The sequence below is a fragment of the Falco punctatus genome (genome assembly GCF_963210335.1).
Source record: "Falco punctatus genome assembly, chromosome: 2".
NCBI classification, from domain to species: Eukaryota; Metazoa; Chordata; class Aves; order Falconiformes; family Falconidae; genus Falco; species Falco punctatus.
The window spans coordinates 96,740,862-96,755,590 of record NC_137581.1 but is presented as its reverse complement, the minus strand read 5'-3'; the positions used below and the strand labels follow the sequence as shown (position 1 = coordinate 96,755,590).

Genomic DNA, 14,729 nt, shown 5'->3' with positions numbered 1-14,729 from the left:
TGGGGGAATCGGCCTCTCCCAATTTGTTTGCTGATGATACCAAACTAAGTGGGGAGGTGGACACTTTGGAAGGGAGAGCCATGCTGCAGGAAGACCTGGAATAGGCTGGAAGAGTGGGCTAACAGGAACCTTATGAAGTTCGACAAGGACTTTGATCTGGGAAGACATCATCCAGGAGTGAAGCACAGGCTGGCATCTACCTGGCTGGGAAGCAGCTCCATGGAAAAGGGCCCTGGGGCTCCTGGTAGACAAGCAGCTCAATATGAGGGAACAGTGTGCTGCAGCAGGAAAGCCAGCCAACAGGATGCTGGGCTGCATCAACAAAGGCATCATCATCAGAGATAAAGGAGTCATTATCCCACTCTTAATTGGTGCTGGTCTGGCCACACCTAGAATACTGCATTTGGTTTTGGTGCCCACTATATAAAAACGATCTGAACAGGTTGGAGAGGGTCCAAGGAAGTGCCACAAAGATGATCAAAGGGCTGGGAAGCCTGCCATATGAGGAAAGGCTGAGAGAGCTGGGTTTGTTCAGCCTTGGGAAAGGAACGCTTAGTAGGAGACCTTATCACCGTGTTCTAGTATTTAAAGGGTTGCAAATAAGATGGAGATTGCCTCTTTCCAAGGAGTCACATGGAAAAGACAAGAGGTAATGGGTACAAGTTACACCTGGGGACATTGTGATTGGACACAAGAGGAAAATTTTTCACAAAGAGAACAATTGTCCATTGGAATAATCCTGCTGGAGAAGTGGCGGATTCTGCAACATTGGACACTTAAGATTCAGCTGAACCGTCAGGGTGCTGGTCATCTTTTCTAGACCATGAGTTTGCCAAGACCAGGTGGTCCTCGAGGTCCCTTCCAACCTGGTATTCTATGATTATATAAAATCATCTTAAATTCAGCCTTAATTCCCGTAAGCCCCTCCCCCAAGGAGGGATGTTTGAGACAAGACAGGAAGGTGTCTTTGGTTAGTTTGTGCTTTCTAGGAAAAATCGGTGAAGGTATGCTATCATCTACTTTATTCCAGTGGAAGAAAGATAAGCACACTTGTCCTTGGTAATCAGTGCCAAGAAACCCCTGGTTTTAATTAAAACCCATTCCTCCTTCCTTCCTGAAATACTTAATGTATTTGATTGAACCAAAGGGGTGTTATGTCTTCAGAAAGAATGGCTTAAATAAGTAATGGTAACTCTTGTTAACTGAAATTAGAATGAGTTTAAGTCGAGATGTAGACTCTATGTAGTTTTGTTTGGGTTCTTTGTAGAATGTCTGGGTTTGGGGGATTTTTTGTGGGTTTTTTGTTGTTCTAATTTGAAAGAGTAGATGGTGTTAAATCTAACTTCAGGATTCAAGTACCTACAGTCCGCAAAGCCTGCATACAGCTGCCTTGACATCTAAATATTCCTGTGTGTGTATTTTTACATTAAGTAAGGCAAGGGATTTAAGTGCCTAAACTTCTACTTCTGCACAGACAGCACTGCTGCTTTGGCTTGTCTTCTGCCCAAGTCCCTCTTGGATCCTGAAATTAAGTGTTCCTACTAATTAGCCCTTGTACAGATCTTAGTAATGGCCACCACTGAAAATGAATTCAGCACAAAGTGTAGCAGCCAAGGCTGTGGCATGCTCATCATAGAGCCTGTGTAGGAACCAGGAAGGTAAATATGGAAAAGATAGGGAGTTGGTTGTCTAGAATAAATCTGAAAATTTCTGGGGCAAGAGGCAAGTGCAGGAGGCTGAGTGGGAGAGTAAAGCAGTGAAAAAAGTGAGAAGTGGTGTGGAAGAGCTAACACAGCTGTGAAGAGGACAGAAAACTGAGAGATGATGCTGAGAATAAAGGGAAAGCTAGTATATGTGAGCTGGAAGCTAATGGGAAATGGGATTCTGGTTGCAGGCAGGTGAGGGAGCAATATATCTTACAATGAAGTCGATGAGAATGAAGCAGTTACTGTAAGGAGGCAAGGCTGAGATCAGAAATAGGAGACTGAGCTTGATGACAGAGTGTGACGGAGGTGGTGGTGTATGTCCCCAGTGTTGGCAATGGTGCAGCTTGGATGAGAAGGAGAGGTGGCCAGGTTTTGAGGGAGGCTCTGGGTGCGTGAATGCGTGAACAAGGTGGAGCTTCTCCCTTTCAACAGTTACTGTCTTCAAAAGAGCTGGAAAGTAAACCAAGCTCAGAAAGTTGTCTCGAGTAATGTTAGTGTTACGAAGAACAAGCACTGGGAAGGTGAAGAATTAAGGTTGTCTCGAATATGTTAGCTGAACTTCTTTGGACATACGCATTATGATACAGTTTTAAATTATAAGATATCAGAACTGTATTGTCTTTTGAACTGGACCAGAAGCGTACGAAAACTGTTCAGCAAAGGAGATAGGTCTTTGAAAACTTGCTTTCATTTGTTGTAGAAACCTTAAGACAGGTAGTGAATGGTGGGGCAACGCGCTACAAGAAAGCAAAGATGTGTCAGTTGGTTAAGGCAGATGAATACAACTTCCTCAGAAAATTAGTTAGAAATATTATATAAGGCTAGGTACTGTGGTAAATGAGTTTTAGGAACCTTTGGTCGAACACTACAGTTTGTAATGCTCCTAATGGAAAAGTTTCATTCCTTAAGTTCACAGACTATGGGGATCATATAATGTACATCTCAGGGGACTGTAATGCAATGTGTTGTTATCCTGACAGCACCGAAGAGGAGCTCTGTGTGAGAACTAGCATTTCTGTCCTCAGAGTGCTGTTCTGAAATGGCACAGAATAACCTGGAGTAAGTAAAGTGTAGAACTGTGCTGTGACCAGATGCAATTCAGTTAATGGGCAGATCTTCAGTACTCTCTTTTCTTCTATCTGCTGTATTCACTGAATGAAGTTGAGGCCCTATGGAAAAAAAATGCACACCATCACCTAATAAAAAGCCTGTCAAAATAGATATGAACAAGGCAGCCAATTAACTCCAAATCCCTAATAAATAAAAATACAATTGGGACTTCTGAAGTGCTTACCTTAAAAATTTATTGGTTTCCACCTCATTGGACGCCTTTCTTATTTTAAGAATTTAGGGTTGTTGAGGATGTTGATGCTTATATATAGCTTGTTGAATTTTGTGGGTTTTTTAAATGACTTGTTTCCCATATATTTGTCCTGCAAAAATCTGGATGCACAATATGCAAAGAAAACTTAAAAACTAGGAAGCATAGTTATAGTCAGTTTTTTAATTTCTGTTGATTTCAGTAAAATCTTCTTTGAAAAACGGTGCCTTGCTTACTCTTCCAATTATATATTTATGTGCATGAGCAGATGGAGAAGATGAAAAATAATTTTCTTTTGCTCTGATGTATTTTAGGGGAACTAATTCCATCTCTACCTGGTTATATTCTGACCATGGTCAAAAGTAAAGCTGCAGTTACTGTTTAAAGAAACTAGTTTCAGTGGTTATGTTCTATCAACTGCATTTCTTTTCCACTGTTATTGTTAGATGAGCTGCTCTAAATTAGATGGTCTAATTCTGTAATTTTGAATATATGCAGGTGGACTTTTGTGTCAGCAAAGCCACACTTGTTTAATTGGAACTCCGTATGTTTGCAAATATCTATTCCATATGGTTGAATAGCACATTTTGAAAATGTTTCTTTAGTTCATACTAGTGCTTGGAGAACCTAGCATAACTTCATTTTTTGAACTTCTCCTTAACTAAGTGACAGTGCACCTGTACAGGAACCTTCTTTCAATTTTTAAAGTCATAACTGAATGTGTAGGACTTTCTTGTTACATGTTAACAGTTTTAAGGTAGTTTAAATCTTTGGCTAACAAAGCCTTAACTGTGTTGCTGTCTGTACTCCTGAAAACAAGTGATGAAATATACCTAAGTCATGCAATCCCACTTTCTACCAGGTTGAATTTACATGAGGTTTCTCACAGAAAACTCTTTCATTTAAGTTGTGCTGGGTCTAAAAAAAAATATATATGTAGAACTGCTCAAATAAAACACAGTCTTTTTGCAGAGGAAAAAAAGCTTCGAGTTTGCTTCTGGTTAAGCAAATTGATGGGAAATAATCCTGTTAGAAAAGCTGGAGATCCAAATTTTTAAATTGCTGACAATTTGGGGCCATGGGAGTTGATAAAATCAAGAGATAAACTTATGAGGAGTTATGTAAAATTTTTTTTCTTTGTGTTTTTATTGTACACAGGTACCTAAGGATAAAACTGGCCTGAAGGGAAAATCTGGGGGAAACTGGGGATCTTGACTGTTCTTGCACCTGAGTAAGTGAATGCTTAGCTGGAAATCGGCTTTACATGTTAAAACTGTTAAATATTTTTCACCACCTCTGTGCCTAATTACAGTCTGTAACGTGAGACAATACCTTGGCTTTTGAATTGAAAAGTACTAGAAGTACCAGGGCTAGCTAAAGGGTGCAGAGCCTTCAGTGCTTTGCAGTAGGTTTGGTTTTTATTGTTACCCTTAAAGCTTCCATAAAATTAAATATAGATTATATGCAGGATTTCTTGGTATTTTAGTGTTTCACCTTCTTAATTATTTATCTTGAGGCTAATTCCTGAGTTTGAATGACTTCTCTATTTCATAAAGTTAAACTTGATCTTGCTGGTTTGTGATCATAATAAGACACTGAGATTCAGAAGGACTGAATTCCTAAGAAGAGGCCAGGTTAAGTATGAGGCCATCAGAGGACAAAGGCAGAGAAGATGACCTTGTGGTGGCCTAACATGATTGTCTTGGAAAGGGTGAATGGTGAATGATCATTTCAGGTTGTTTGAGACAAAAGCTATTGTCTTGGTTAGGTTTGTTTCCAACTAAAGCAATTGGATTACCTTCCATTTAAAATAGGACAGGGACAGCTTTTCTTCACCAGCTTTGCCAGGGCATGTGGCAGACATTCCTAGGCATCTGAAGGTCCCCAGTCCCAAACCTAGCCCACACAGGTTTCTGAAAAGGCAGGAAGAATATTTTTCAGTTATCCACCTAGCTTCCTCTTCTGGCAAGCCAAGCATTGTTCTGGTTACAATAAATTATTTTACGCGTCAAAAAGGTACTTTGTTGTATTATTTAACATTTTCATTTATTCATACATACTCACATATGAAAGGCATGTAATATTAATGAACAGATAAGTATAGTATAGCACAAAATTTCTTTCTACTGGTAACATGTTTTTAATAATGGGCAAGTTAATTGAGTTTTCTGAAACAACTGCCAGAGCTGGAGCCTTTCTGGTATTTATCATGCTAAAAGAATTGTTTAGTTTTAGGATGCTTCAGTAAGTTGAATATCCTTACTGGTATCTACATTAAATTTTACAAACTCTACTTATCAGCTCAGAGTCTCTTGATATAAACTTGTTATCTGTTCATTTTATTCCAAATCTGTGCTGTGGTTTAATCATATTCTTGTACTGAATGCATGAACTTAGAAATTGATATCTGTCGTGTCACTTTGTGAAAGAGTGTGTTTGTTTTGCCATAGTATTCAGTGGTTTTATCTCTTCATGATAGAGTAGTAGACAAAAAAAGTCTCTCATTGCTTGGGATATTAAAGAGAATTAAATATGCAATTTAAAAATATGCCAGGCTTTGTGAACTATACACACATAAGATTTAATTCATTCAGAAATGCATCATGACAGCATTTAGCATTATTATTCCTTGACTTGTAAGTTACAGAGTGAAGCACAAATGCCTGAGACTGCATTCTAAGTAACTTGTTGTTTTCCAGTGTATTTGTCATTCTCATTGAAGTTCTGGTTCCTGTAAATATTATGCCTTGTTATACTTGTGCTCGTTATGTATGGTTTTAGGAATTAGGTCTGTGGACTAGTAAGAAGGTGTAAGATTTATTGAAGGAGAGTTCAGTATTCTTAAATGACAGTACCATGTTTTGAATTCAAAATTGGCTCAACAGCTCTGTTTTAAATCCAGCAGGGAACTTTTGAGAGAGGTTTTTGCCTTGTTTCTTTTAACTTCTATACTAACATGTAGCAAATGTTTTCATTCATTTCCTGTGTTATCAGTCCTGCTCTGCATATTTTAGTCTATTGCTTTTGACAGTGATGAAAGACAGGTATTTCCTGACCTTTTGTATTCTGGTTGCTACATAAGCTCAGCTGTTCATTTTGGGAGTGTTTTCTTCTGTCTTGTTCCCATTTGCTCATTTGGAGGGAAGCACTAGAAACTCCAGGTGCAATTACAGTTTAAATTTCATGCTTGCATACGTGAGACAGGAGCTTGCCCATACAAAAGAAAGGTGGTCATTCTGCTGGGTTTGAGGATTTGTAGGTGTAGTGACTCCTGCCTTGACAAAGATACCTTGTGAGTGTTACGTTACTTTTTACTTGAATATTGTCCCTAAGTGTTGTGAGGAAGGCAGAAGTCAAGAACTCTTGAACTAAGAGATGGGGATAATCCAATTAAATTGTGTAGTCTGTTCCTTTATGAATATAGGATTGATCTCTAATTTAGGTGGTTTTATCCAGTTTATTATTTGCCAGTTATTGTAGTTACTGTATCACCTGCACATTTTCTCATTCAGACTTGAAATTCAGTTCCCTGGGGCAAGATTTTCTCTGTTAAGCATGGAAATGACCTGGCCTTGTTTTTGAGAGCCTCCTGCACATAGCATTTCTTGTCCCTGGTGTTCTGGAAAGATCAATGTGTTTGTACAAACCTACATTTGGTTTTGAAGCAAGAAAAGACGTACCCGTGATGCAACCCTCTGTGTACTGCATTATGTTCTTTTTCAGGGATCAGTAGATAATAGCCTATACCGTATTTAGAGGCTGAAGTGAAGCCAACTGGTACTGTTGCTACAGCCTATTGATACTGTAGTACAAAGCTCTTGTTTTAGCAGTTAATTTCAGGGAGATTGTTATTATTTTTGTAAATCATAGTGTATGGTTTCTGACAGTTTTTAAAGATGTCATATGCTCTGCTGTTCATAGTCTAGAAGTCTCTGGGGATTTAAAACTCTACAGTATCTCTCTCAGAGTGCAATTAAGTTTCTAATTAGAGTTGTATCAATTTAGCATCTACTGAAATCCTAAAAAAGTTGATGTTTGATGAAACAATTCTAGAAGGTTTTGTAATCTCATGAGAAATTTTTCGATGAGGATTTTTGGGGGGTTTTATACTTCTTATTTAATATTTCTGTGTTGTTCAGAAAGTGGTATTTGAGTAATGGAAAGCTCCAGTACCTGAAATTTTAATAAAAAGGAACCAAAAAAAATTATTTAAACTATTTTATTAAAATACCTTGTTCTCAGACATCTAACAGAACTGTCGTTGCAACCCTCCCCCACACTTTCTGTCTTTGAAAGACAACTTATTTTGGTTAGACCTAAAATGTTGATGAAATTTTATCTCCTTGTTTTGCCTGAAGCCATGTGTCATAGCCTTTCATTGGTGTTTGGCAAGTTGTTTATCACTACATTTGAAAGGTACCAAAGTCCTGTGGTTGGCCTCAGCATTGAAATATATAGACACTTCCACTTTATGAGGCTGTAAACCAGATAATTCATCACTAGTGGGGATCTGGAAGTAGACGTGGGCTTTTAAAGAACAATATGTTATATTACAAATTCCTCTGGAGGGGGAGTGTTTGTTTTTAGAGATTCGTGGAAAGTGGAACCTATTATGGTGGTGTTGTGCATGTAATAAGTCATGTACTTTGCCTAGGTTGTTATTTTGGGTTTTTTTTCTTAAAGGTCTAAGGTCATTCAGTCATGCTGTCATAATAAGAATAACAAGTAGCATCCTCTGCAAACACAGAAGATGGGAGAAAATTGTATTTTTTTTTAAGTGTAATATTCTCAACTCTCAATATAAATAAATGTCATGCAAATTCATGTGAACAGCAGTGCAGCTGTATTGCTGTTGTCTGCCCAAATAACTAGAAATGAGAAGGGAAGAGGGGATGACAAGGGGGATACGTATCGGCAGTTGGCATTGTGGTATGAATTAATTGACACTGTGGTTGGGGGAGGGGGGTGTCATTACAGGAGGCTTCATCTGCTGCTCTTCAATATTTAGAAAGCATCTTTAGCGATCCTTTTTGCAAACCAGCTCATGCAGTAACTGGCAAAACAGAAGCAATTAGTGGTGTAATCTCAAAGGGAATCTCAAGCTTCACTTTAAGTACAATGATTAAATCCACTAAAATGATAACCATTGCTGCCAAGAACTCCTGTAATTGGTCACTAATGTATTTTGTTGTAGCAGTCGATAACTACTGGATTTCATGCATGTAATTAGTAATGCATACACGTTTGGTCAGTAAAATTGAAAATCCTAATAACTGAGGCTAGAGGCGGTGGGAAGGAACATAGAGCTGGAGAACTGAAATAGTGCTCTGTTGATGGTACCTAACTAGAACTGTATGCTTCAATAAAACAAGTGTCCTACTGTGCTGGAATACAAATCGGCTGTCTGTGGCAGGATATAGCAAAGACGTTTGGCAGAGAGGGATTTGAAAGCTTCTGGCGTAATGTAATTGAATTGGCCATTTCTTTAAAGATACAGCAAATTGTTTGCTGTGGCATTCATCATCATAAGGAAGGTCAGACAGCTTGCCAAACATATGATATTCATAATAAAAAGTAAAATGGTGACGCTTATATTGAAACACAAATCATGTTACCATATTTGTAAAAGCTGTGGAAATGAATGGGAATATTTTTGGTGGTGCTGAGGCATTAGTAATCTAAGAAACACTGTAATTCAAGAGGGGGAAAGCACATAGTCAGGGAAAAGACCCCCAAGGGAATTCAGCTAGTGAGCAACATATGATCCCCCAGACTTGAGAGGATAGTAGGTGTTTTGGCAGTATTACTGACTCTTCTGATCACTTAAGGGAAGATAAGCTGGTATGATCCTATTTTTTCCCTTTTAAGAAAACAAAGGGGAAAATACCAAAAGAAGAATTACTTAAGGAAGCCTTTAAAAAGAGACAAAAACTAAACTGAAGCATTGCTGGGTTTTGTTAGTCGGTTACACTGTGACAGAATAAGATGATGCAACAACCTGTAGCATATCTGAAATGTTACATTAAATGCTCAATATTGGTACATTGGGAAATGGCTTTCAAGTCACACCCAGAACACTGAACTTAAATTGCATGGTGACAGGAGCTTTGGGCCACAGTGATGCTTCTGCAAAAGAGTAGCTGTTAGCTCTTAGGTTCTAACACATTCAAGAGACTGGCATTTTTATTTCTTGCACCACTGCACCACTGATAGGGTTGGAAATGAGAATCAAAATAATTAGATTGGATATATAGATCCCAGCAAACTGGCCAAGAAAGCAGCTGGGCTGGGGAGGGCTGCTTTGAATGCTGAACTGTGCCACTGCTTTTTTATGAGAAGGTGAGGACGGAAGAAGTAAACTAGAGTGCAGATGCTTGCCATTTATATTCCAAGCATGTAATAAAATAATTGAATATATGCTTCCTCCTATTAAAGCCTGTTAGAATTAGTGATAAAGTACATTAGCATTATATTAAAAAGGAAGCACAAATTTTCAGGTAGTATATCTTACTTACAATATGCATGGTGCACAGATAGGCATACTAAGAAGTGGTCTTTTGCATCATCCAGGGTGTTTGTCCTTGCTGATACATGACTGTTCCCATCAGCGCATTTTCTGTTATTTTGTCCAACAGTAGCTTTGCAGTATTCCCTCTGGCAGTTTTTTCACAGGTCAACATTTGTTCCCCTCCAAAAAGCTTTTCCTGCTAATCACTCAATATTTTCCATTTAAAAAAAAAAAAAAAACCAACAAAAAACCCAACAAAAATTTCCATTTACTCCTCCTTGAGTTTCCATATCTGATAAAAAAATGTTTTCCTCTTTCTGCTGTGCAGATTCCTCCTTTAGATATTTGTAAACTATTACCCCACTTTCTCTTTGCCCCACTTTGCCTTTTTTCACCTGTACAAATGTATCTGTCAGTCTTTACTCAAGTCAGTACTTCATGGTTTCGCTTTTCAGAGACTCCTCTCCATTTAACCAGGAGATTCAGGAGTCCAGGTCCTCCTAAATTTATAGAGGATATATTTTTTATCTACTAGCATGATTTCTGATTATTTTCTTTTTTTTTAATTCTACTATGTAGCTTGCCTGTCCATGATATCTCCTACTTAATTTATGGCTCAGTGCACTTTTTCCTTTCCTTCCTTATTACTTTTTTTTTGTAATATATCAAATGTGTTATATCTTGCATTTTCCCAAGTAGTATCTCTTTGTTACTTTCCATTTGTATTTCTATGTTACCTTTCATTGCATCAAGTCCCATGTCCTTCTTTTCCCTACAACTTCCAATCTATCCAGTCAATGTTAAGCATCAGTCCAGAACAGCCTAGTGGTTTGTGTGCACATCTGTGGTGAGGAAAGCAGTGGATGCAGTATCTCCTGTGCTTTGAAACCAGATGTACAGAGCTATGTCTCTGCTAATACTGTATGATAATAACACATGCTTAAGTATTTGCCTGCTTTTGCAGAAGCCTGTCCTGCATCCTGTCCCTAAAACACTGGCTGAATTTGTAAGCAAATCCAGCAGTTACTGCCTCCAGTTTTAGTCACTGAAAAAAGCTATGTTGAGCTGTTCCTGAACATCCTCGTTCTGGACTAAATACCAGCATTTTTCTCTGTTTCCAGATCTCCAGGTGATTCTAGTTGTTAAGTTTTCTTACTGTGCTTTTCAGTTTACTATTTCATGTTGCACTATTCAGTTGTAAAGATAGTGATGAGGAATAGCAAAGTGATGTCTTTTTGTTTTCATCTGTGCAAGCCCATAATATCTAAAACTCCTTCAGAATTTTTCATTTGTGGATCTTGAGGTGCGCTGCAGCCATGCTGTACAGCTTGCATGTAAATGTACCATTCAGTGATACTATGTTTTGCTGTAGGATTCTAAGATTAACAAGTAAAAAGTGTATTTGCCATCATATCGAATGGATAATATTTAACTAGTACAGAGGTGCAGGTGGAGGAGCAGTACTCATACCTGAAACTCAAAATGTTTGGATGTATTAGAGAAAGAGTTTGGAAGCTCTGGAAGAGCTCATCTTTTGGTAGGAAACAGAAAATCTAATCTGTTTTGTTAAATAGAGACTGGAATTGTGAGTTGGTCATCATCTCGTAATAAGCGTGTGAAAAATTATGATATGAGAAGGCTCTTTTTTGTGGAAGTTAGGGAAATAAAGATGCACTGGAAATAAGTTAAAGGTAGAAAAATCAAACAGGAAACAGATTTTGTTACTCCGCCAATATTCATAGCTATTTTAAAGCTGCAAAATTGTTGAAATTGGGGTGAGGAATTGTCCATTAGCTAAAATTTTTACATCCTGTTCAGATGAATTTCTAAAATACAGATTTCTTGCAATGTTTCAAAGTTAGGTATAATGCAAGAATTGCATGTTTGAGTTGTAAAACTTTTGTTGTTGAGGTAACCCAGTTAAATAATGTACTGGTCTCTTTTTGTCTTCATGCTTATGAAGGTCTACGGTTAAGGTTAGGGCTTACATGCAGATTATTTAGCTGAGAAGGATGGTCATATGTTTCTGGGTGACAGCTGCAACACAGTAGTTAATGTACAAGAAACTGAAGAAATAGTTCAGTAACTTGTCCTGCTCCAAAAATGATGCCTTCTGCCCAGTGCTGCTATTATGGCAGATAAAACGTACAGCCTGTTTAAGAGCCCAGTAAGGACTGAACGACGCTCAGGGTTTACTTGAATGCTTGGCACTGATGTTTTATATAGAGAATTTGGAACAAAGGAAAAGTTATTTTGTTTTTTAATAATTTTTTTCTTTGACCTTTATCTGCAGTGAAATTGGCTGGCTGTATCACAGCCCATCTGAATGCAACATTTTATTTATGGCCATAATTCCATAGAAGAACAAATGGAGTTTGGGAGAAACGAATAAATGACAAGAATCTTAGCTTTCTTAGATTAGTCATTTGCTGAATGTGAATGAATGCAAATGCCCCTCACTTGAACAAGGGGATCAAATTAAATACCTTGTGGATGTTCCGTAATGTCTAAGAGGACTTGATCCCCCATGTTTTGACTACTGCCATTCAGTCAACAGTGTAACGGTGTATTTTATGCAGGCTGTAAAACCTAGGCAGTGTGTTACACAGGTAATATTTTCTGTACCTGTTAGAGTGTTAAATGCTATTAGATATTTCCCATTCCAATGTAAAAATAGCCTTCTAATATATGAATTCTAGTTAATGGAAGCACCTTACATATTTCAGCACCACAGTATAGCATTTGTTTTGTTTAGGAGACCTGCAGATGGCTTTAATCTTCTGTTAAAATTATGTGTTATAAACAGCAGGATGTGCCACATAGCTAACTTGATTGTGTTTTAACTCAGAACAAACTGAGCTGTTTCTTCCTTATCAGGATGACTTTTCTATGGATGTTGTCTTACCCTTGGTTATTGGAACCATGTTTATGTCCTTTTTCTATGATAATCTTCAGAACTGATCATGTTCAGTGGTTATCTTACCCCTTGCAACTTTTCACTACCAATGCACATTTTATGGGATGATGTCTTCTGCTGTGCGACTAATGAACTCAACTCTTCATTATTCTGTTTTGACTTCGCTTTTGAAAGCCATCTGAAAATAGGTAGAAGAACATTCAAATTCTTCTGGTTTTTTCTGATCTCTTATGCTAACACTTAGAAACATGGTCAGTGGTGTCTTCTTGTGAGATAGTATACAATGAAGGAAATTTTTAGATTCTTTCTGAACTGGTGGAGGCGTTTCATTTACACACAGACTTAGCTGTGAAGAGATGCATATAGCTAGTTATTTAAAAAAATAAATACTGTGGCTGTGTAGGACTTGATTTTACCAAAGCATGTGGAAAATGTTTCGTATTTTTGAAACAAAACCCATTATTTTTATGTGATCTTAGGGGAATATGTTTTTCAAAATCGCTTTGTTAGTGTAGCATGGTTTTTAGACTTTTTAGTCTAAATTTAGTGAATTAGTTCTTAAATTAATAATACCCTTCTGCTACCCACGTATTGTTTGGAAAAATTCGGCTTGTTTAGGAAATGAGAAGTGACAGCACTGACATCTTAGCTCCCTACCTGGGAAAGTGCTTCCCTTATTTTCCTCTTCCGTGCTCCTTTCCAGAAACAAAAGCAAGACAAATATGCAGATGTTGAAAAGCATGAAAATGTGTTTAAAGTCTTTTCCTTCTGTCTTGTAACAATGGTTGCTTGCTTGTTAAAATTAGATTTGAATGATCAGTATAATAGCGGTAGGAAATTGTAGGATGGAAGGGTGCCAGGAAGCCTATCTATATCTGCCCTTTCGGTATGTGCAAGGTGAGCCCTGAATGACTTGAGTTGGCTCCTCAGTTGAGCAAGCATTGCCCTATAGGACAAGTACTGGTTTAAGCATCCTTAACATACTTTGTATCTGGGCAAAATAGGGGGTATATACCAAGAACAGACACAAGCACAACAATGAAAGATGGCTGTTACAAGTTAGGCTTCCTAAGTGTGTGTTTCTTGTCCGTTCCTTGTATCGTAATTAATTGGGCCCAAGCTCGTTACCTCTCACCGTTTTCCTGCACTAGGATTAAAAAAAAAAAATAAAAAAATTAGTGTGTTTTGGGGCTTGTTTTATTGGGTTTTATGGTTGTAAAAACACTGCAAAGTTTTCAAGAGCTAGCTGTGAGTAAATTAGAGGACGGTGCCTGCTCTGAAGCTGCATCAGAGTCGGCTTCATTCTGGCTTATTCTGTTTCTCCTCAGCTGTTTTAAGGCAGTCCAGTACTCTGTTGGACTTGCTATAGTTACTATCCACTGGCTTTGCAGTAACCCAATCTGTAGAAGACAGTGACCTCTATATGCACCTTAAAACCATTCACAGAAGTGGTTGTAATTCTGCTGATGCAGAATGCAGCTGCCCATTTAAATCTTTTTTTTTCTTACAGAGGGGCTGGTTGTGTCTCTGCTGTATACTGGCTTCTATTTCATTCTGGTGCAGTTTTTACACTATTTCCATAAGCAGCTAGGTTCCTCATTACTTTAGGGAGTGCTTTGCATGATATAATGGTAATTGATAACAGCTGAAGTGCTAAAGCTACCAATCCCCTAATTTAAATTAGTGCCAGTCGGAGATGGGAGAGCCAGAAGCAGGGTTGTGCATGGGAGAGGGCTCTGCTTTTGGAAATTATTCACTTTGCTCTCATAATGGAGTAAGAATTTTCTGACCTTCAGGTCATGTGGTTATTCTTGTCTGGGGTGGCAAAGTGGAGTCAAAGTGGTTGTGAAGGGGTGATCAAGGAGAAATTTTAGTTTAAGTGTTTAATGATGTTTAGTGCATTACTGTTCTCTTCATCAGTGCTATGAATGCAATCAGACATATTTTAAAATAAATCTACATAAATAACTGGCTTATAATAATGCAGCATTGGTTTATATTTTTTTATATCATTTGTTTACATCTACTCCATTTAAAACTCTAGTGTGTGTGTGTGTATCCATCTATCTGTATATTTCTGGAGTTTACATATATATAATGTTTATTTATTTTATGGAGACATAAGTGGTTCTACAGCTGGACTGTATTGTTTATAGTTATTATTTAATTGTTGGCAAATATTTGGAAGACACGGGACCACCATAGTTTTCACTAGGCTGGTATAGGAAACTGGACCATACCCAAGAAAAAAATGAAAGTGTTGCCTGAGCATGAGAG

At 37.9% G+C, this 14,729-nt stretch overlaps 1 protein-coding gene across 5 annotated transcripts in view; it reads left to right on the top strand.

Moving 5' to 3' along the window:
• TBL1X (transducin beta like 1 X-linked) overlaps positions 1-14,729 on the top strand; it is a 195,838-nt gene that overhangs the window by 53,780 nt on the left and 127,329 nt on the right. For 4 of the 5 annotated variants that reach the window (XM_080376937.1, XM_080376936.1, XM_080376932.1 and 1 more), the window contains exon 2: positions 4,186-4,258. The exons of the other annotated variant lie outside the window; for it this stretch is intronic. The gene's annotated coding sequence lies outside the window, so the exon portion shown is untranslated. The remainder of the gene's footprint in view (positions 1-4,185; positions 4,259-14,729) is intronic. 5 annotated transcript variants of the gene reach the window in all.